The sequence below is a fragment of the Notamacropus eugenii genome, chromosome 2 (assembly GCF_028372415.1).
Source record: "Notamacropus eugenii isolate mMacEug1 chromosome 2, mMacEug1.pri_v2, whole genome shotgun sequence".
NCBI lineage: Eukaryota > Metazoa > Chordata > Mammalia > Diprotodontia > Macropodidae > Notamacropus > Notamacropus eugenii.
The window spans coordinates 233607155-233629907 of record NC_092873.1 but is presented as its reverse complement, the minus strand read 5'-3'; the positions used below and the strand labels follow the sequence as shown (position 1 = coordinate 233629907).

At 41.3% G+C, this 22753-nt stretch overlaps 1 long non-coding RNA gene across 1 annotated transcript; it reads left to right on the top strand.

The window, feature by feature from the left end:
• Positions 1–702: 702 nt before the first annotated feature.
• Positions 703–14406, top strand: LOC140526919 (uncharacterized). The gene is made up of 2 exons (XR_011974596.1): positions 703–4693; positions 9801–14406. It is a non-coding gene; the product is annotated as an uncharacterized lncRNA (long non-coding RNA).
• Positions 14407–22753: the final 8347 nt, after the last annotated feature.

Below are 22753 nucleotides of genomic sequence, written 5' to 3'. Positions count from 1 at the left end.
CATGCCCTGGCCTGCTGCACAGGTTCTTCGATCTGCTTTTCTAAAAGGAAAGCAACTTTTGAGGGTTCACCAAGCTACTTAATTATAGTCACCAGAAGGGAAAATATAAGCAGAGAAATAAAAAACCAACAGACTGGGCTTCTAACTGTCTGATCATAAGCCATGCATACATTATAGATCAACCGCAAGATGCAACTATCAGACTATTTATGTATATGAAGCACCACCATCTGGGTTTTCAAAAGGGGAGGGGTGGTTACCCAGAGTCTCATCTGGCACATGAACCTTCTTCTAAGCCCTCAAAGCAAAACCTCACTTTAGAGCATATATATTTTTTTCAGAGCCCTAAGGGACCCAGTACCTCAGTAACAATTAACACTTAACAAAACGGTTGCTACACAAACAAGCCTCCCCTAATCAATCTTCTCCCACTGGGTTCCACCTGAGACCTATTAACGGGTGGGAAGATCTTCATTAACAGAAATGTCATTAACATTATAAAAGATGAGTACTTACAGACCCTGATTTAGGAGATGGGGAATAAAGTAAGCACACAAATAGCACTTCAGAAGAGCCATGAAATTTTAATTTCTTAGGATAGTTGAGAATCTCCAAGCTAGATGTCCAAAAGAAATTATAAGGAACCTTGGATTATTGTATGTATGTATATCTACAGAGTTCCTAGAAATAATTTATTAGCAATATTGAAAATATCCTGGAAAAAGTAAAGAAATCTGATGGATTTGAATGCACTACCTTAAATGCAACTCGTTAGCCTGAGAAAATTATAATAATGAAAGCACACTGGGTTTAGAGTCAAAAGACCTGGGTTTGAATCCTTACTGAACTACAGTTATTCTGTCCACAATGTAGGGGGTTACTGGTATGACACTACCAGGATCTGGAAACTCTGTGTAAAACTTTTTGGTGCTTCCTTTGTACTAAAAAGAAATCTGATTTATGGGGAGTTGACAATACCTTATTGTAGAATTGCAGTTGGTATTCTATAATACTATGCATATATTTTAAGCAATTCTGAGTTTCTAAGCTTTTTCTGGCTTATCTGTTGGCTTTCTTGTCAGCAACTTTTGCAAAACTTCCCCTAAAAATTCCCATTTAATTTCTTATGCTGACCTACCATATATCGAAACTGTGATGGGGAAAGTTGCAATGTGGAAGGGATAACTACTGCCTAGGTGACCTTGAACAAGTCATGTCTCTCAGGGCCCCATTTATTCTATCTATACAATTAATGACACTTTTCCAGATTAAAAGCCTATGATCCTATTTTAGACCCCTACATCCCTCAATTTCCTCATTCCTAGAAAAGAAAGGAAAATAATATTCCTTTTCTCTCTGCACTGCTTCTAAAAAAGCTCAACATTTCTAGACTATGGGTCAAAAAAAAAGTGACTGATGTGATTGTCAGTGAGAGAGATAGAAAGGGAAATGTGTTTGTAAAATGAGCTCTTCCTGATCACATATTGGAGCAACTTGTAATGGTTCTCAGTTTGGTTCAATACCTAAAATGATTTCCCATCAATCCCAGACTGTCAAAATTCTTTGCAAAAAACACCTTATCATTCTTCATCAAATTACCAAAAAAGACAAGAAGATATGATAAGATTTTGGCAAACCCTTAGAATACTTCCTAGACATCAATTTAAAAAAAAATTTTTGTTTACAAAACTCACCGAATTATAAAAGCAAAGTTATCTTTCAAATTGTATAACTCCTCAAAGTCCAATATTAAATTATTAGCGCAGTAATGTTAGCCATGTTATTAAAATTACATATATTCGTACATAGCCATGCACATATTATATATTATATTCATACATATAAATAAACATTGTATTGAGAAATGGTATGATGTAGTTTTCTTTTTAAAGATCACCAGACATAGAAATAGAAAACTGGGTTAAATCTCATCTGTATCCCTTAAATTTCAGGCTTCAGTTTACTCATCAGCAAAATGTTGAATTAAATGATCAGAGATCTCTTCAAGCTCTAAATCCATGATCCTATGTTTTATAACTTATGATTTACATATAAAACGGCATAAGTGACTTCATCGGGTAAAGTAATTATCTATAAAAGGTAGTCAGGGCATGAAGGGAAAGAAAGAGATACTTGGGGGACAACTTGATTGCAGTGTAGGCTTCCTCAATATATTAAAATATCAAAGCACCCAAGGAAGGCCTCTAGCATGTTGAGTCCATTCTCTATGGAGGGTTTTCAGAAACATATAAACAAGATTTGTAAAGGGGGACCGTAATGGTAATTTGAATTGGAAAATCTTTCCTATATATTAATAGACCTATTAAATCACCTGGAACCCTAAGTAACGTGGTTGGAGGAGCTTGAAGAACATGCAGAACAGGAAGGGCTGAGCAGAACTAGGAGGAAGTGGGTGAGCACAGTCAGGGCAGAGAGGAGAGGATACAGGCAGGTGCACAGTAAGGCTCAGTCTCCTGAGCCTTTGCTTGTGAGAAGGCCCTGACCAAGGTGGAGGGAGGCTTGGAATGGCTTTGCTCCCTGCATTGATCATGTTTATTAACTTCTTGGTCACCATGACACATTTGGCTTTCTGGTGTCTAAATAAATGTTTTCCTTCTGCCTTCTATATAGAGAGTCTTTTATACTTGGTGATTGAGAACTACCCCTGCATATTCATAGTCACCACCAGTGCTGTGAATGTTGCCTTGGCGATACAGGGACAGGACATGAAGAAGCTGCAAAGAAAATGACCATCATGAGGGTAACAAAGTCATGAGTTCCCCACCTGGGGTCCATAGATCCCAAGGGATCTGTACATAGATTTTAGGGTGTCCATGAAGTTGGAGGAAGGAAAAAGTACATCTTTATTTTCACTAACTTTAAGTTTCTTTTGTAATCCTATGCATTCTATTTTCTGAGTTTATAAATATTTTTCAGAGAAGGGTTCATAGGTTTCACCAGACTGCCAAACCAGACCATGATACAAAAAAAAGTTAAGGATCCTGATCTAAGTGGTTTATAGACTAATGTATGGGATCCCTAACCTTTGTCTGATGGAATGGTTTTTAGAATTTCTCTGAAGTCTTATGATCACTGCCAGTCTAACATTGAGGCAGTTGAAGGCATTGTTGGGGGGTGGGGGGTGAAAGATGGAATAAGAGTAGGGAAGGGAAAAAGAAAGTGAAAGGAGAGAACCATAGAAGCTGGAGAGTGAAAGTATCTAATTAGAAGGAGTCAGTCACTACACTTTCTTCCCTCCTGAAAGTCCCAAGAATTTTGGTGAGGACAGCAACTATCTTGGTTTTCTATGAAGGAAGTTCAAGACTGACCCCTGAAGACCTCAGGTGAAAGGATTATAAAATGATTAAAGAACAATGGTAGGTTAGAAATGTAAGGGGCGCTGACTGCCACACCATCTGGGACGCCACACTGACGGACATCAGGTAAACTGAGTCCGGAGCAGGGAATGGTGAAGAAGATGGCGCTGGAAGGGACGGCCCCACCCCGGGTTTGTTGTTGTCACTATAGTTCCAGCTTGTATTCATTTCTTTAGTTTCGGGTTTGTTTAGGTGTGTCACCATGGTTCACTGGGCTAGCTGGCAGAGACTATATAATCAGAGTGCTTGCTTGAATAAATCAGAGTTCCTTCTCTGACCCGCTCTCCCACCTCATTCTCTTACTCGCCAGCTCCACAGGAGGACAAGGAGCCTGCTGGCCAGGCATAAGACTTGCTCCTCTCAGTAAGCTATGCTGTAACCATAGCAACTTGGCGCCCACCAACATGGAGCCACAAGCAGGGGGGAAGGAGGAGGAAGCTCAGCCAAGGGAAATTAGGTCCCTCAGGAATCTCAGCTGAGGCAATCAGGTCCCTCAGTCCCCCCCTAGTGAGTCAGGCTCTCCAGAAGCCTAGACAGTCTACAGGAGCTATCAGGACAGGGTCAAAGGCCGATGCCTGAGCGCGACGGGAGACAGTAGCCTGTCTGCCTCACCGAGTCCTCCAGCAAGCGGATCTGAGAAGTGGACCCAGGAGAAGACACGCACAATTCAGCTCGGTGGGAAGAGGTGTAACCCTGAGTAAGATTGAAATGGGGCAAAGCTCACAAAAGTTGAGTCAGGGTCAATACACAGCAATAACTTACAAAAAGATCAGGAAACATGGAACTACAGTAAGTTTGAGAAATATAAGGAAGTTCATAGATACCATTTGTGAAATCTGTCCTTGGGTGTCAGAACGACCTCCTATGAGTTTAGACTCTTGGGTCATTGTTGGAGAGCAGTTAACAGCTTTTGAACTCGAAAACCCAAATAAATTGGATCCTCACACTTTCTTCCTATATGACATGCTGAAGCATGTGTTCATAGAGGAAGACGGTGGCAAGGCAGTGCAAATGAGAACATTTACCACATCTTCAGAGACGACCCCCTCTGAGTCAGGGAGTAGTACAAGGGACAGTAGCCCAGAAAGGCAGCCAGCATCCATATGTCCAGACTTAGAGTTGGAACAAGAGATATGGCGAGAGAGAGAGAAACAGTTCGGGAAGTGAGAGAGGACATGCAAGAGTTAACTGAAAAATTAAAGGGCTTGCTGAAAACTAAAAGGAGGGTTAGCTGGAAAAAGGAGTTCACTGATGGTGAGAAGGGAGGAAGCACAGAGAGTGAGAGAAGAGGAACAATTCTGCCACCTAGCGACAAGGTGAGAGAAGTACAAATAATTTTCAAAAAATCAGCATTACAGCAGACTCTAGAAAAGCTGAGAGAGGATGGTGATTACACTAGCTTCAGGGAGATTGGCGGGGAATGGATAAGTGCGTTCCCTGTATTGGAGGATAAAGCAGAAGACGGCTCCGTGACGAGGACTCACGGGCCCATACCAGCCTTACAGATAGAAGAATTGAAAAAGGTGGTTACAGATGATGGGATAAATGCTCCTTGTATCCTCATAAGATTAAAAGAATTGGCTAATTATGTGTTAACCCCAAATGACTGGAAATTAACCATGAGAGCCATCTTAACTCCCAGACAATATGATTGCTTTCTTCAGCTTTTGGCAGAAAAATTAAGAGCCATAGCAACATCAGGTAATGCTGGCAACACTACAGATGCCCAATGGTATTATGATATGTTATTTGGGTCCGGAGAGTATGCAGAAGACATTAAGCAAATAGGACATGATCTAGTGCTGTATGAGAGGCTAGCCCAAGGGGTGGAGCAGGCATTAATGCTGATTCCTGAGAAGGGTCCTAAGAAGGTATCTCTACAATCACTGAAGCAAGGAAATGCAGAACCCTTCACTGATTTCTGTGCCCGAGTAACTGAAGTTGTCACCAGGACTATGGGTGAAGTGGAAGGTACTGCTGTAGTGAGAAAGGACATCCTCTGATCAGGAGCTAATGCAGATTGTAGGAAGGCTCTGCTAGGATTACCCAAGAACTGTTCCATTGAAGACATGTTAAATAGGTGTGAGGAGGTAGGATCTCAGACATAGCTAGCAAGAGTACAGGCTTCCATCTTCGCAGGGGTGCTGAGAAATTATTAGGGAGCTGGAGCAAGAGTGAGATGCTTTAAGTGTGGAAAAATAGGACATTACCAGAGGGAGTGTAGAAACAATTCAGAGGGAAGAAAAGGACTTGAGTACCAAGGGAACAGAACACCATTTAAGAGTAAGCCAACCACACCCTGTTCAAAATGTAAGAAAACAGGGCATTGTGCTTCAGAGTGTAGGTCATTGTCCCCTCTCAAGGGTAGTGCTCAATATTTAAACATGCAGACGGGCATCCCTCCAGCCCAGGAGAAAAAGAGGGGCTACCGGGAGGACGCAGAGACGATCCCACAGGCCACTTTAGAATTCAGGAGGAGGTACCGGACACTCAAGTCGGCGCCATACAGTCAAAATTAATCAGAAGCCTAGGGAATTTCCTGATACCTCCATGCACAACAGTGTGGTTACCAATAGAGGAAATAAGCATCAAAACAAAGTGAGAGATTATCATTTCTGCACCAGCAAATGCTTACCCAGGCTTGCAGGCCGTAGTACAGCAACCACAGATTGGTACCTTACACAAGACCCTGATGTGCAACTCTAACAATGGGGAGGTGGAGGTGGGTAGAGGGCAGCCGGTAGCACAATTGATACAAATGAATCATAACATAGAACAAACAATATATTGAACTCAACAAACTGGCAATCAGAGACCAATACTTACCATATATATAGAAGGAATACCTAAAACAGGCCTTGTGGACACCGGTGCAGACAGAAGCATATTCCCTTTTTCACAATGGGAGTCTCAATGGCCTATAGGAGAGGAAGACAATGTATATGGCATAGGAGGCTCACAATGGGCCAGGGAGGTGGCCAGACCACTACGGTGGACTTTTGAGGACAGATCAGGAAAATTTTGGCCACAAGTATTGGAAGGGCTTCCCATAATACTATGGGGAAGAGACCTGCTTACACAATTAGGGGTAAGATTAACAACAAATTTTGGAACGGGTCCATTGATGACGATGCCGTGAGAATTCCACCACCAAAATTACCATGGATCTCGGATGAGCCCATCTGGGTGGATCAATGGACCCTAAAATATGAAAATCTCACGGCCCTGAAAGACCTTATATAAGAACAGTTAGAGTTAGGACACATTGAGGAATCCTTTAGTCCTTGGAACTCTCCTGTATTTGTCATAAAGAAGAAATCTGGAAAATGCAGAATGTTGAATGATTTGAGAAAGATCAATGACATCATGCAGCCGATGGGTGCTTTGCAGCCAGGTTTGCCATCACCCAATGTAATTCCCAGCAGTTATAAACTTTGGGTGATTGATATCAAGGATTGTTTTTACAGTATTCCTGTTTATACTGAGGATAGGGAAAGGTTTGCATTCTCTTTACCCAGTGTCAGTCTACAGAAGCCATACCTTCATTACCTATGGAAGGTACCACCCCAAGGAATGAAAAACAGTCCCAGAATTTGTCAGTGGTATGTAGACAAGACATTACACCCAGTCAGGAAGAGATTTCCCCAGGTGTTGATACTCCATTATATGGATGATATCTTAGGAGCTCATGATAACACTGAAATTTTAGAAATGACATTACAAATGACAGAGACAGAATTCCTCAGACAGGGTTTAAAAATAGCATCTGATAAGATACAGAAAGACCTGCCTATACATTACTTAGGACACACCATATTAGAACATCAAATCCATATTAAATCACCTGTAATAGATGTGTCTAAAATCAAGACTCTTAATCCTATGCAAAAGGTGATAGGAGAGCTTCAGTGGATCAGACCACAATTAGGAATACCTACAGGTGAATTACACCCATTGTATGACATGCTGAAAGGAGATCCTGACTTAAATTCACCACGACAATGGACTCCTCAAGCGCTGGAGTGCATCTCCAAAATTCAAACAAAAATCGTAGAGGCTAGCACCAGGAGATATAGACCAACAGAAAATATGTATATCTCTATCCTTTTCATTGTGGAACTTCCCACAGGATGCCTTCACCAAGAGGAAGGGGTATTAGAGTGGATACATTTGAAGAGGGTACACAGTAGGTCTTGTGTCCCTTCCTGTGTACTAGTTGCACAAGTGGTTTACAAAGCAATTCAGAGAGTGAGGAAACTGATAGGAAGAGATCCTGATGCCATCTACTGTAGAGACACTAAAGAACAAGTAGAGAAATGCTGTACAGAATACCCAGAATGGCAAGTCATCCTTAATCAAAACTTCAAAACAGGGAACATAAATAAGGCTCTAAGCATATACCAGGAAACACCATGGACATGGGCTGAGAAACACTATGACACTGCGGTCATAGGAAAGAATGTATTTACTAATGCCACAAAATTAAATAGAGCAGCCACATATGTGTATCAAGATAAATGGTTGCAGGTATATGATACTCCATTCTCATCCACCCAAAAGAACGAAATATTTGCGGTCTGGAAGGCTTTAGAAATTGATGAGCCTATCAATGTCATTACTGACAGTAGATATGTAGGCACACTTATACCAGACCTAGAGACTGCCTGCAAATCAACCCAATTAGAAATTGGACAGTTGCTCGCGGAAGTCCAAAACACCATAAGAGGACGTATGTTCCCATTCCACATTTTACATCTAAGATCACACTCCAATCTACCAGGGCCTCTAGCAGAAGGAAATGAGGTTGTGGATCGAGTAGTGTCAGGAGGTATATACCTAGAAACCACTGAGGAAGCTCAGCAGGCTCACAATAAGTTTCATATATCAGCAAAATCATTAAGACATTTATATAAACTTACTAAGAAAGAGGCCCGAAAGATTGTAAAATCACTCACAGCATGCATTCCTTTCCAGCCACCGATGCCATGCAGAGTGTACAATCCTAAGGGATCACATCCTAATGATATCTGGCAAATGGATGTGACTCACATAGCTTCATTTGGGAGGCTTAAATATGTCCATGTGTCTATAGACACTTTCTCCGGTTTCATCATGGCTGCTCTACGCACCCGAGAGGCAGTTAAGGACGTGTGTAGTCATATGCTTCAATGTTTTGCAGCCCATGGCGTCCCACGACTATTAAAGACTGATAATGGCCCAGCATACACTGCTTCGGCCTTCCAAAAAATTCTCTCAGAATTCAGAATCTCTCATGTGACTGGGATCCCCTGTAACCCCACAGGACAAGCCATAGTAGAACATGCGAACCGCACCATAAAACAATATGTCCAAAAATAAAAAGGGGGAGCTTCGGGACACAGGTCCATGGCACATGATCAATTGAAATTGGCACTTTTCACTATCAATTACTTAAAATTCGATGAGCACGGTCTTACGCCTGCCATGAAACACATGGTCAGATCAGGCAGACCACCAGATGATTTTATTTTATTTTATTTTATTTATTATTATTTTTTAATGTTTAACAATCACTGCCATACAATTGAGATTTTATCCCCCCCACACTTACCCTCCACTACCCCCCTCCCTCCCCACGACTGCATACAATTCTGTATAGGTTCTACATATACTTTCCTATTGAGTATATTTTCACTATAGTCATGCTATCTAGTCAGACTAAAATAAATGAAAGAAATCATATAACAAATCAAAACATGATACACAAACACATCCACATACACAAACATGATCTGCTACATTTTGGGAGTGACTTCCATATTTCTTTCTCTGAGTGTGGAAGGCATTTTGCCTTGAGAACCATCTTTGGGATTTTTTTTTTTTTTATAAGAAGTTCTTGCGTTATTACAAAATTCCAAGTCTACCAGAAAAAACTCTCGCACACTGTGGTCGTTGCTGTGCACAAAGTTCTCCCAGTTCTGCTCCTTTCACTCAGCATCAGGTCATATAAGTCCTTCCAGGCCTCTCTGAAGTCTTCTTGTTCATCATTTCTTATGGCACAATAGTACTCCATTACATTCATAAGCCATAATTTATTCAGCCATTCCCCAATTGATGGACATCCCCTTGACTTCCAGTTTTTGGCAACTACATAGAGTGCTGCTATAAATATTTTTGTACATGTGGATTCCTTTCCCATTTTTATGATCTCTTGGGGATACAGTCCTAGTAGCGATATTGCTGGGTCAAAGGGTATGCACATTTTTGTAGCCCTTTGGGCATAGTTCCAAATTGCTCTCCAGACACCAGATGATTTTAAGAAAAAATTGGAATGGACGCCTCCGGCCACGGGACAGACAGCCATGTGGCAAGATCAGGAAGGGCAGTGGCATGGACCACATACCATAATAACTTGGGGCAAGGGTTATGCTTGTATCTTTACAGGAGACAAGGAGATTTGGGTACCAGTGAAAAGACTACGGGTCGTACAGCACCAGGAAGAAATCACAGGGATTCCGCCAGAGAAAGAAGAAGAAACTACAACGCCTGAGCCATGAAATTAGTCAGCTGCCTCTTACTCCTTCTAACAGTGAGCCAGGCCAAGGACCAGTATTGGACCTTTGGACATTAGAAGACATTTCAACTTTACAGGACTGGTGAAGGGCTATCCTTGGTGTTTGTACAAATAATGTATCAGTGGGATTTAGGGAACAATTGACCTGATATTCTAGAACCAGAGGGTAAAATAGAAATGGAAAGAATCTACCAATCACCTCCTGAAAGAGCTCCCAAAAGGAAAAGTCCTAGGGTATCTAAAAAAGAAAATTGAATGTTGAGAGGAATGTACTAGGAGAAAGAGAAAAGGAAAAGTAGTATGTAGTAACTCATCTCACATAAAAGAGGCAAGAAAGAGCTTTGACAATGGAGGGGAGGAAGGTGAAAGTGAGAGGTGAACCTTCCCAACTCCTGCTACATTTCCAGTAAAAACTTGCCCCACATGTGAACTAACTAGTAGCTAAGTCAATTCAGCAGCACCAAGTATCCAGCATTGCTGATCCTTACCTACTCCCAGGTCCTTATTTCAGCATTATCCTTGATGGCTAACTCTCCCTCACCTAAATATACCATCTGTTGTGAAATCTTGTCTTTTTCTGCCTTTACTGTATCTTTTATATGTATCCCCTTCTCTGTACTGACACTTAGGCTCTCATCACTGCTCACCTGCATTGCTTTAAGAGCTTCTCTCCTGGCCTCTCTGGCTCAAATCTGTCCTGACTCCAAACAAACTCCAATGGTTGCCTCTTCCCACTTAGATCAAAGAGAAACTCATCTTCTTGCCTTTTAAAGCACTTCACAATCTGGTCAAATCAATCCTTCCACTCTCGGTACATTACTTCCTCTCCTGTGCTTTACTGTCCAGAAAAATAAAAGCAAAAATAAAGCACTGACTTTCTTCCTGTTCTTTTACATATGGTGATCTCCCATGGCTGACATGGGTTTTCTGCTCACCTTTTCCTCCAAGAATCCTTCTCTTCCTTGAAGACGTACTTCAAGCACAACTTTCACATGAAGTCTTTCCTGACTCTCTCAACCTTGTATTGAGACCTAAATTAAATAGACCTGATGGACCTAATTAAAAGAGAGAAATGTGAAAATTACATTTTCTGGAAGGTATCACTGGCAAAGAATTAATATCAATCTCAACCATGAATACATCAAATGCATAGCATCAAAATGCTTAAAAGAAAATTTAAATGACTTACAGGGAGAAATAGACAATATAGCCAAAATAATGGAGTAACTCAATTTACCACTCCCAGACAAAGATAAATTTTACCAAAATACAAATAAAAAAGAAATGGAGAACCTCAGTAGAATTTTAGAAAAGGAATACAAGGTAGACCTCAGGATGATAGTGAATGGGAATAGAAATGAGTATATCTATTTCTCAGCTGTGCATGGCACAGTCACAAAATAGAACATGCATTATGGCACAAAAATATCATAAAGGCATAAAAGGAGAAATACTGAACACATCTTTTATGGACTATAAATACGGACTATATTAAATGGACTATATATTACATATATATTATATGGACTATAATAAAAATTATAATTAACATAAGCCCTCTGAAATGAACATTAAAAGTAATTGAAAATGCTCACTTAATCCTGAAGAATGAGTAGTTCAAAGAACAAATCATAAAAACAATAATTTCATTAAAGATAATGACAACAATGATACAATGTAGCAGATGTATAGGATGTATTCATAGCAGTACTCAGGGGAAAATTATATCTATAAAACTTTTCAACAATAAAAAAGAAGAAAGGCATGCAACTAAAATAGAAAGCCAACATTTTTTACAGATGAGCAAAGAGAGGCAAACAGGGTTAAGTGATTTGCTCACAGTCACAGTAATAAGAGGGGGAAATACCTATTGGGAAAACTGGAAATTCGTCTGGCAGATGCTAGGTATAGACCAGTACTCACATCATATACCATGACAGGTTGCAGATGGGTATATGATTTAGATATAAAATAGAACAAATTAGAAAAGCATGAAAGAAATTAACTGTCAGATCTATGGATAGGGAAAGAGTTCATGATTATACAAGAGACAGAAAGGTTCACGGTAAATAAAATGGACTATTTTAATTACATAAAATTTAAAAGTTTGTGTATGAGTAAAAACAATTCAGCTAAAATTAGAAGAGAAGCAAAAAGTTGGGGGGGATTTTGAAGCAAGTTTCTCTGAAGAAAGTTCTAATTTCTAAGATATAGAGGAAACAAATTCAAATTTTAAGAATAAGAGGCACTTCCCAATTGATAAAGAATATGAATAGGCAATTTTCAGAGGAAGAAAACCAAGCTATCAATAGCTGTATGAAAAAAATGCTTCAAATTACTCACTTTATTTAGAGAAATAGAAGTTAGAGCCACTCTAGGGTTCCACTTGGCTATACCTTCAAATCTATTAAATTGTGTATATCCTTTGCCTCATGAAAACTGCTACTAGATCCATACCTCAAAGAGATCACAAGAGGAAAAGGATCCACATGCAATGTACGGAAATATTTATACCAGCTTTTCTTGGTGGCAAAGTACTGGAAACTGAGGAAGGTGCCATCAATTGGGGAATGACTGAAGAAGGTTTGGTATATTACGTGATGAAATACTGTCCAGCTGAAGAAATGGGAAAGGGGAGAGTTTCAGAGAAACCTGGGAACACTTGCATGAACTGATGCAAAGTGAAATCAGCAGAACAATTTAAACAATAACAGCAACTTTAGAAAGATAGATGATTTTGACAGACACAGGAACTTTTATCAACACAGTAACTAACCACAATGACATAACAATTACATAATTTATGATGAAACATGGGAGGAGGGAAGGAGAATGTAGACCACAAAATAAAACTGAACTTTAAAAAATGATTTGCAAACCATAGCTAGAGACTAGACTTATGATTCCAGTGGCATAAGGAACTCCCAAGTGATGGTATTCCCTCTACAGTTGCAGTTTGGTACCTTGTCTGAAACTTATAATCTTGCCTAGAATTCTCAGAGGTTAAGTGTCTTCCTCAGAGTCACCTAACCAGTATATGTCAGAGACAAGACTTAGTGTTTGAGGTGGCAATCAAGAATAAGTAGGATCCACTTGCAGCCTACTGCCTTTACTGGAAAGTTCCCTTGCCTCTCTTCCTCTGTACCTTAAAATCTTTCCTCTGCTCCCTGACTGGAATTACAAAGGTGGCTCTCCTTAAGGTCAAAGCTTGCTCTTCTGCAGGTGTGCAGGGTCTCATGGTCTCACTCCTTCCCATATCCGTAATGTTGATTATACCTTTTTCTTGCCTCCTTGATTTTTCTTTATCTTTTCCCCTTCCCTCAATAGAATTTAAGGTACTTGTGGGCAGGAAAGGTTTCCTTTCTGTCTTTGGTATGTCCAGTTCCTAGCAAAGGTCTAGGTCCATAGTAGGTATTTTTAAAATGGTTGTTACATTTTCCTAATGACTTCTAGCTCGTGTCTACACAGTCTCCCTAACCCTGAAATAAAACCTTTCCTGGAAAAAAAAAAAAAAAACAACTTTCCTCAGCCCTATTAATTAATAAACAATAACTAAGCACCTTCTGTACTAGGCACTCTGCTATACCCTGGGGATACAAAAGTGAAAGACAGTCTCTGCCTCAGGCAATTTACAATGCAATGAGGAATTTATAATCCATTATTAACCTTTCTCTCTTTTCCCTTTCACTAATAAAGCTGAATGAATGAAAAAGCATTAAAAAAAAAAAAGCATTTGTTAAGCACTACTAGGCTTCAAACTCTATATTAAGAACCTGGACACTAATACCAAACTGAGACATTCCTACTCTCAAGGACCTACCACTGGCCAGTTAATGTGGTCATCCTTTGGGTCCTTATTGACTCAGGGTAAAATAGCAATTGTTTCTGTTTTGACCAGAAACCCTGCAGGTTTTCCCCCTCCCAGACTGATTTTTTTTAATAGGTAAAAGAGGCCATTCTTTTGTCTCATTTCTTATAAATTAGATTCATGAACCACAGTCAATTGAAATCAAAAGGGTCAGTCATCTACTATTAAAATTCAAGAAGAATTTGCAGTTATCAAAAGATAAAAAAATAATAAAAGTTTTAAAAGTTGAGTTTCCTAACAAAAATCATTAAATGAATTGTGGCTCGGGATTAGGACAGAATTTCTAACAATTTCTGAATAGGCCCTAAACATATCTCTGCTGTTTTGTACTATGCATTTATGTGAAATGGTGTTCTCAGTCACCACTGACGATTATAAAATCAAAATATCGCTCAATTCTGAAAAAATGATGAAGATGCTCTAAGTCCTGCAGTATCAAATATGCCACCAAGATTTAAGTCTTCACGTAAAAAAAAAAAAAACACACATTCATCTCACTAGTATGCAAATTTGCTTTCATCTTTAATGGTAAAAACTATATATATACACACGTGCGCATATATATGTATACCAAAGACTTGTTTTAAAATAAATTTCTTTATCATTTATTATTGGTAAATGTTTGATTGTCTATTTTATATACTTGGAGTCACGTGAAAATTTCTTGTGTGAAAAGGGGGTACAAGTGGAAAAAGTTTAAGAAGCACTGATCTAGGGGAGAATCAGTTATCTCTAGGTCTTTCCTCATTCCACCCCTTCTCCCTCTTCTGCAAATGGGATAAGCATCTTTTATCTTAATTTAATGGCATCATCAGAAAATATAGATTCCCTAAAGCAAGGGATCAGAAAACTTCTCCTGTTAAAATGGAGCTGTCTTACTCTGTAAATAACTTATAGTTCTAGATGTATGAATTCTGAATCTAAAGAAACTAGAGTTTCTTTCTTCTAACTAGTCAGTGGAGTACAGCAAGTGCTGGCAATAGAATCACAAGATCTGGGTTCAGATTGACTCAGCCTTGTGTTTGACCTCTCAGTTTCCTCATTTGTAAAATGATGAGCTCTGCAAACTCTTCTCAATTTACAATCCACATGCTAAATTAATATTCTCCACCTCCCTGCAACTTTTGCATTTGGACCTACTGGCTTCCTTCAGGACTCAGCTCAAATGCTACCTTCTTACATTGTCCATGGTAACATAGCTAATAAGGGTCTAGGGTAGGATTCAAACTCAGGGCTTCCTGACTCCAAGCATATCATTCTCTTCACTCTGTCACCCAATGGGGGCTCAGTGTGTTAGCCTTGCAAACTCAAACCTACAAAATGCTGGTGAAAGTTGTATCAGTTCTTGAAGACCTAGTTTAAGTTCTAGCTCCTCCTCCATGATACCTTCCCTATCTTCCCTTGACTATCCTAGGTTAGAATGACTTCTCTCTTATGAACTCCTATGCCATTCGATACACCAGATACAGGTGTGTATATATATTTGGAAAAAATTTGTAAACTACTACAGTTTAAGACTATACTAAAACTTTTGGCAGTTCTCTCAGTGGATAGAGAACTGGACTTGGAATCAGGAAGATTCATCTTCCGAAGTTCCAATGTGGTCTCAGAGACTCCCTGTGTGACCTTGGGCAAGTCATTAACCCTGTTGGCCTCAGTTTCCTCATCTGTAAAATGAGCTGGAGCAGGCTATGGCAAATTATTCCAATATCTCTGCCATGCTTCAAATGGAGTCATAGAGTCAGACATGACTGGAAAAAAAAAGACTAAACAAGACTTTTGGGACACCCTATATTACCTTGTATCTCTGCTTTAATATCTCTAAGAAACCTTGATCCCATCTGTGTGAATACTCTTTCAACCATGCACATCAAAAACCATCCACGCCTTCTCACTTTGGGCTACTTTAGTCCAAGATTCTGTAAATCTTCTATAGACTATCTACTCAATTCATGCAGTTGGGTTAGAGTAGGCCCTTTTCTCCCTGAAGAAGACTGACATGTATTGAGTTCATGAGTTCAGCCACTGATCCCAAAGAAATCCTACCAAGTCCTGTATGTAGCTTTATCTAGCCTACTCATGATTGCTGCATTGAAAAGTCCCTGAGGCCTGTGTCCTCTAAGTTAGTACATTTGAAAACCATTTAAGTTATTCTGTGCTCCTGCTTATAAAAGAGTGCTGGCCCTAACTAGAGTCTAATCAATCTGCAGCTCTGGACAATACTGGTTTTCCTGCACTGTGGCTAAATGTACCGCTTTTTGCTTTGTAGGTCCGGAACAAGGCTAAATGTTAAGTAAGGCAGTAAAGTACATGGCTTTTTAAAGTGCTTCTTATCAGCAACATCCTTTTTCGCTTGTGAATACATTCTCCAATTGAATATTCATGCTTGTTTACTTACTACTAATAAACACTCTAGTTAGGGATTTTTTTAACTTTTTTTTTTGGTGATGTGGACACCTTTGGCAGTCTAGTCAGTGAAATCTCAGCATCTATTCTGAAAATCGTGTTTTAAAACGTTCGAAATAAATTGTCTGTGATTACAATGGAAATGAGTAATATTAAAACAGTTATCAATATATAACTGAAAAATCAAATTTGTCAACCCCTGGTTAAGAACCCCTGAATTTGAAGGTTGTATCAATCTTCTTTGAATTCCTAATTTGTACTGCAGTACACCAAAGTACTGCACATCTTCCTCTAGATCTTTTAGTATTTCATGAATGCTGGTAGTCAACACTTGAGTGGTCCCCACCCATTATCCCCTTTTTTTTGCTCTTCTCTTGCTACATTATTGGCCAGTATTCTATACTGGTCATAGAAATTCATGCTAATGATGAGGTTGAGGGGTGATGGGGGACCCCAAAATAACGACGATCCGGGTCATGCTCGAATGAATTCGTCTCAAGCCTTCTTAAAGCCAAAGAAAACAAAGTTTATTAAGGATTCGCCTAATTGGGTTGCCTCTTAAGGAGCCTAAGCATTGGTAACGCTTGTGATCACAAATAGGCCAGAGAGAATCTCAGCTAGACAGAATCTGAGCTGGATTCAATCTGAGCACCTCTATGGAGGCAAGGTGGGACCTAAATACAGAAAAGAGTAGAGGAGGGATCTGGGAGGTGAGGGGGGGTCTGGTAGTCCAGGGTGATGGGAGGAGGGGTTTAGGAAGGGTCTTGAGGGGAGTCAACAAACATCAGACTGGGGGGCACCTAGGTGGGAAGCAGGTAGGGCAATCAAGGGATAACAGACAATGATCACAGATTTGTGTATGAAAGGCCAGATTCTGTAAGGAGATACAGGAAGAGATCAATTTGAGTATGAAAGGTCAGATTCTGGGAGGAGAAACAGAGAGCTCAATTTAAGTATGAAAAGTCAGATTCTGTGAGGAGAAGCAAAGAGAGCTCAATTTGAGTATGAAAAGTCAGGTTCTGTGAGGGGAAGCCAAGAGAGCTCAATTTGAGTATGAAAATCCAGGTAAAGTGAGGAAATTCCAGGGGAGTTCAAGGAAGTTCCCAGAGTCTGAACCCCATCATTCCCCCCTCAAACAGATTGGACCCAAATTCTTTTGGGGAAAAGGACGAAGGTCTCAGTTTCTGAAACTTCTTCCTGGGGGGCAGAGCAGAAAGACACACATACAAATAGCTCGAAACCCACAACCCATAGAACATCTGTAAAAAGGAATTCACGGCGAATTCTGGAGCAGCAGAGGCCACAGAACAGTGGAGTGAAGGAGATTTCTGTTCTAGAGGGACCTGCAAACCTCTCACAAAAGGTCCTTCACGCCACAGACTGGGCACCACGTACCGGGAGCCGAGCACATCCCTGCCGTGGCACCGAGAGGAACAGATCCGAGCAGGCTCCAGTGGCCACCCGGGTCCCTCCACCCACAGGTGACGGGGATTGGTGAGAGGGTCTCTTTGGTGGGTCGAGAGGGGAGTGGGGTGCCCCCATAACTCAGGGCCCCTTGGGAGGCAGCAGCTGAGGCGGGAGCAGACCAGGGCTCCCCAAGCAGGCAGGAGCCTGGATCCATTGTTGAAGGTCTCTGCATAACCCCCCCACCCAGGGAACTGAGCCAGTGAGGCAGCTCTGCCCCCACCTGAGCACCTGAACTTAATCTCACACTGAATAGCAGCCCTGCCCCCCCCAAAGCCCTGAGGCTGTGAAGCAGCATTTCAATCTCAGACCCCAAGGGCTGGCTGAGAGGATCTGGAGGCCAAGTGGGTGTGAAGAGAATATTCAGAAGTCAAGTCACTGGCTGGGAAAATGCCCAGAAAAGGGAAAAGAAATAAGACTATAGAAGGTTACTTTCTTGGTGAACAGGCATTTCCTCCCTTCCTTTCTGATGAGGAAGAACAATGCTTACCATCAGGGAAAGACACAGAAGTCAAGGCTTCTGTATTCCAGCTCACTCAAGGGGCTCAGGCCATGGAAGAGCTCAAAAAGAATTTTGAAAATCAAGTTAGAGAGGTGGAGGAAAAGCTGGGAAGAGCAATGAGAGACATGCAATCAAAGCATGAACAGCAGGTCAGCACCCTGCTAAAGCAGACCCAAAAAAATGCTGAAGAAAATAACACCTTGAAAAATCGGCCAACTCAATTGGCAAAAGAGGTTCAAAAAGCCAATGAGGAGAATGCTTTCAAAAGCAGAATTTAGCCAAATGGAAAAGGAGCTTCAAAAGCTCACTGAAGAAAATAGTTCTTTCAAAATTAGAATGGAACAGATGCAGGCTAATGACTTTATGAGAAACCAAGAAATCACAAAACAAAACTAAAAGAATGAAAAAATGGAAGATAATGTCAAATATCTCATTGGAAAAACAACTGACCTGAAAAATAGATCCAGGAGAGACAATTTTAAAATTATGGGCCTACCTGAAAGCCATGATCAAAAAAAGAGCCTAGACACCATTTTTCATGAAACTATCAAGGAAAACTGCCCTGAGATTCTAGAACTAGAGGGCAAAATCAGTCTTCAAGGAATCCACAGAACACCACCTGAAAGAAATTCAAAAAGAGAAACTCCTAGGAACATTGTGGCCAAATTCCACAGTTCCCAGGTCAAGGAGAAAATATTGCAAGCAGCTAGAAAGAAACAATTCAAGTATTGTCGAAATACAATCAGGATAACACAAGATCTAGCAGCTTCCACATTAAGGGATCGAAGGGCGTGGAATAGGATATTCCAGAACTCAAAGGAACTAGGACTAAAACCAAGAATTACCTACCCAGAAAAACTGAGTATAATACTTCAGGGGAAAAATTGGTCTTTCAATGAAATAGAGGACTTTCAAGCATTCTTGATGAAAAGACCAGAGCTGAAAAGAAAATTTGACGTTCAAACACAAGAATCAAGAGAAGCATGAAAAGGTGAACAGCAAAGAGAAGTCATAAGAGACTTACTAAAGTTGAACTGTTTACATTCCTACATGGAAAGACAATATTTGTAACTCCTGAAACTTTTCAGTACCTGGGTACTGCGTGGGATTACACATGCACACACACACACACACACACACACAGATACAGACAGAGTGCACAGAGTGAACTGAAGAGGATGGGATCATATCTTAAAAAAATGAAATCAAGCAGTGAGAGAGAAATATATTGGGAGGAGAAAGGGAGAAATGGAATGGGGCAAATTAACTCTCGTAAAAGAGGCAAGCAAAAGACTTATTAGTGGAGGGATAAAGAGGGGAGGTGAGAGAAAAACATGAAGTTTACTCTCATCACATTCCACTAAAGGAAGGAATCAAATGCACACGCATTTTGGTATGAAAACCTATCTTACAATACAGGAAAGTGGGGGATAAGGGGATAAGCAGGGTTGGGGGGATGATGGAAGGGAGGGCATGGGGAGGAGGGAGCAATTTGAGGTCGACACTCATGGGGAGGGACAGGATCAAAAGAGAATAGAAGTAATGGGGGACAGGATAGGATGGAGGCAAATATAGTTAGTCTTATACAACACAACTATTATGGAAGTCATTTGCAAAACTACACAGATTTGGCCTATATTGAATTGCTTGCCTGTCAAAGGGAAGGGGTGGGGAGGTAGGGAGGTAAAGAAGTTGGAACTCAAAGTGTTAGGAACAACTGTCGAGTGATGTTCTTGCCACTAGGAAATAAGAAATACAGGTAAAGGGGTATAAAAAGTTATCTGGCCCTACAGGATAAAAGAGAAGATGGAGACAAGAGCATAGACAGATGATAGAAGAGAGAGCAGATTGGTGATGGGGCAATTAGAATGCTTGGTGTTTGGGGGGGGGGGAGGGGACAAAAGGGGAGAAAATTTGGAACCCAAAATTTTGTTAAAATGAATGCTGAAAGTTAAATAAATAAATAAATTTTAAAAAAAGAAAGAAAGAAAGAAATTTCTTCCTGCTGGCAAGGGGCATAGAGCTGTCCCTGCCTCGATGGGTCCTGTTCAAGGGGTCCGACTTCAGAACCTGGGTGGTGCCAGGTCCAGTGGGCTGGAGACCTAGGATTCAGACAGAGGTTGGTATATAGCCTGGGCTGTCATCTGGAAGTTGATGGCTTGCACCCTGGAAAAGATAAACCTGGCCAAGAGGTTAGGCACACACACACCAAACAGGTACAAAAGGAGTATAAAGAAAAGACAATTTCCCTGGCATAAAAGATAATTTCTCTGGAGAGAATTAAAGATGACTGTGGCAAGGCCAAAACATAGAAGGGCATGTTTGAGAGGGGAGTTTTTTGCTGTCAGAGATCCCCTTTTCCAGACTGCTCCATCGGTATGTAGAGCAAGGAAAGCATATTTTGAGTAAATAAAAACATCCACTGGCCTGGGGTCAGGTCCTAAGGAATGGGTTAAGACTCCCAAAGCCTGTCCTCTCCTTTCATCAATGTACAGAGTGAAAGTTTTCCCAGACTGGGTAGGTCTAGTGATGGGGTGGTGGTCAAATTAGTTTTCAGAGTCTCAAAAACTTTAGCCTGCTCTGAGTCAATGCCCTGAGTAGGGTCATAAAGGGGTTTAGCAATAAAATCAAAATTAGGAATCCAGAGTCTACAAAATCTAAAACACTTGAACTTGTTTCTTAGTAGCTGGAACAGGGATAGACAGGATTGTCCTTTTTCTCTCAGAGGTTAAGGAGAGAGAGGTGGGTGTGAGTTCACTGCCCAGATACCTTATGGACTGGCATGCTATCTGGACTTTGTTCCAAGAGACCCTATAGCCTCGAATGCCTAAGAAATTAAGGGCTTCTGTGGCAGCAGCCAAAGAAGCCTCCTGGTTGGGGCTACAAATAAGAATATCATGCACATACTGAATTAAGCTACTGCCTGCTACTTTCAGGTGCCTTCAATCCCTTCCCAAAGCCTGGCCAAATAAATGAGGGTTATCTCGAATCCCTTGGGGCAAGACTGTCCACATTAGCTGATATGGACTTGATTCCCCAGGACAAGTACATTCAAAAGCAAAAATAAATTGTGAGTATTCTCCACTAGGCCTTTTTGTGGGAAGGGTTGCAGTGTTGCATGGAGATGGACAAGGGACAAAGATGCTATACTTAAGGAATTTTTCCATTAAAGGTTGTGGTCCTTCCCAGGTCTCAGGCTTAATCAGATACTTACTAGCTGAGATGGGGGAGCACTTTAGCGTTTGCTAAAGACTAACAGTGGCTGGGGTGGCAGAAGTAGCTCTCTCTGGAATTCCAGGGTCCCAAATATTTGGCCTGTCTCCCACACTCTCAAGCAAACCCAGGAAGATATAGTGAACAGCGGCAAAAGGGAGATGGGAGGTTTAACTAGAGAAAATTGGCTCCCCAATTTCACCATCAGGTCCCTTCCCATCAAGGGGGCAGGGTCAGAGGAGGGCATAGGGAAGGAGTGTTTAAACAACAGATCCTCAAGCAGGCTGGGGAGGGGGTATGTCTGGAGACATTCCTTAGTTTCCCTTTCAATGCCTATGACCCGAGGGGTCAAGGGACGGGTAGAGCCAGAGTGACTGGTTAAAGCAGAGAATTTAGCCATGTTAAAGTGAGTAACCTTACCTTCAGCCTTCGTTTTTGCCAAGGGCTTGAGGAGAGAGGTAGAGAAAGTGGGAGCACTACCAGCACCCAGGTTTTCCTGTTGTTCCAAGTCTTGAGAAGACTGGAGGACAGGGTACTGGGGGGGTAGCTCCACCACTTTTCCAACCTTGGGGACAATCCTTCCTCCAATGTCCCTTCTGGTCACATGGGCACGGTTCCACAGGCGTTGGTTCCTAGGGCTACCTCTGGGGGGGCGCCCTGGAGGGGCACTTCTTGGACCAGTGACCCTCCTTGTGGCAATGAAAGCAGGTTTCCCCACTGCCCAAGCAGCCAGCCTTCCTCCAAGGGGGTGCCCTGCAGGGGTGCTCCCTGGGTCTTTTCCTGGCCAAGGCAGCAGCCAAGAATTGAGCCTTCTCCCTGGCCCTGGCTCTTCTCCTTCGTTCTCTTTCCTGTGCTGCAATGAGGTCTCTGTTGTTAAAGACTCCAAAGGCCATCTCCAGTAACTGGGCCTGAGGTGTTTGGGGTCCCACTGCCAATTTCTGTAGTTTCCTCCGAATATCTGGGGCAGACTGATTAATAAAATACATGCTAAGGATTGCTGCCCCTTTTATTGAGTCAGGATCCAAATTTGTATGCTTTTTAATAGCTTCTACTAGCCGGTTTTGAAAAAGGGCAGGGTTTTCCTTTTATCCCTGAGTAATTCCCCTAATTTTTTGAAAATTTTTCTTGTTTTTGAAATGCAGTTTTTAGGCCTTCTAACAGGCAAATTACCATAAAGTCTCTCTTTTCCCTGTCCTCACTCTTTTGGTAGTCCCATCTGGGGTCACTCGAGGGAACAGCAGCTGTTCCTGCGGGGTATTTTATGGGATTATTGCTAGCCATATGATCCCCAAACTTTTGGGCATGTTCCCAAATTCTCCCCTTCTCCTCAACGGTACAACAGACAGAGAAAAGAATATGCAGATCCTCCC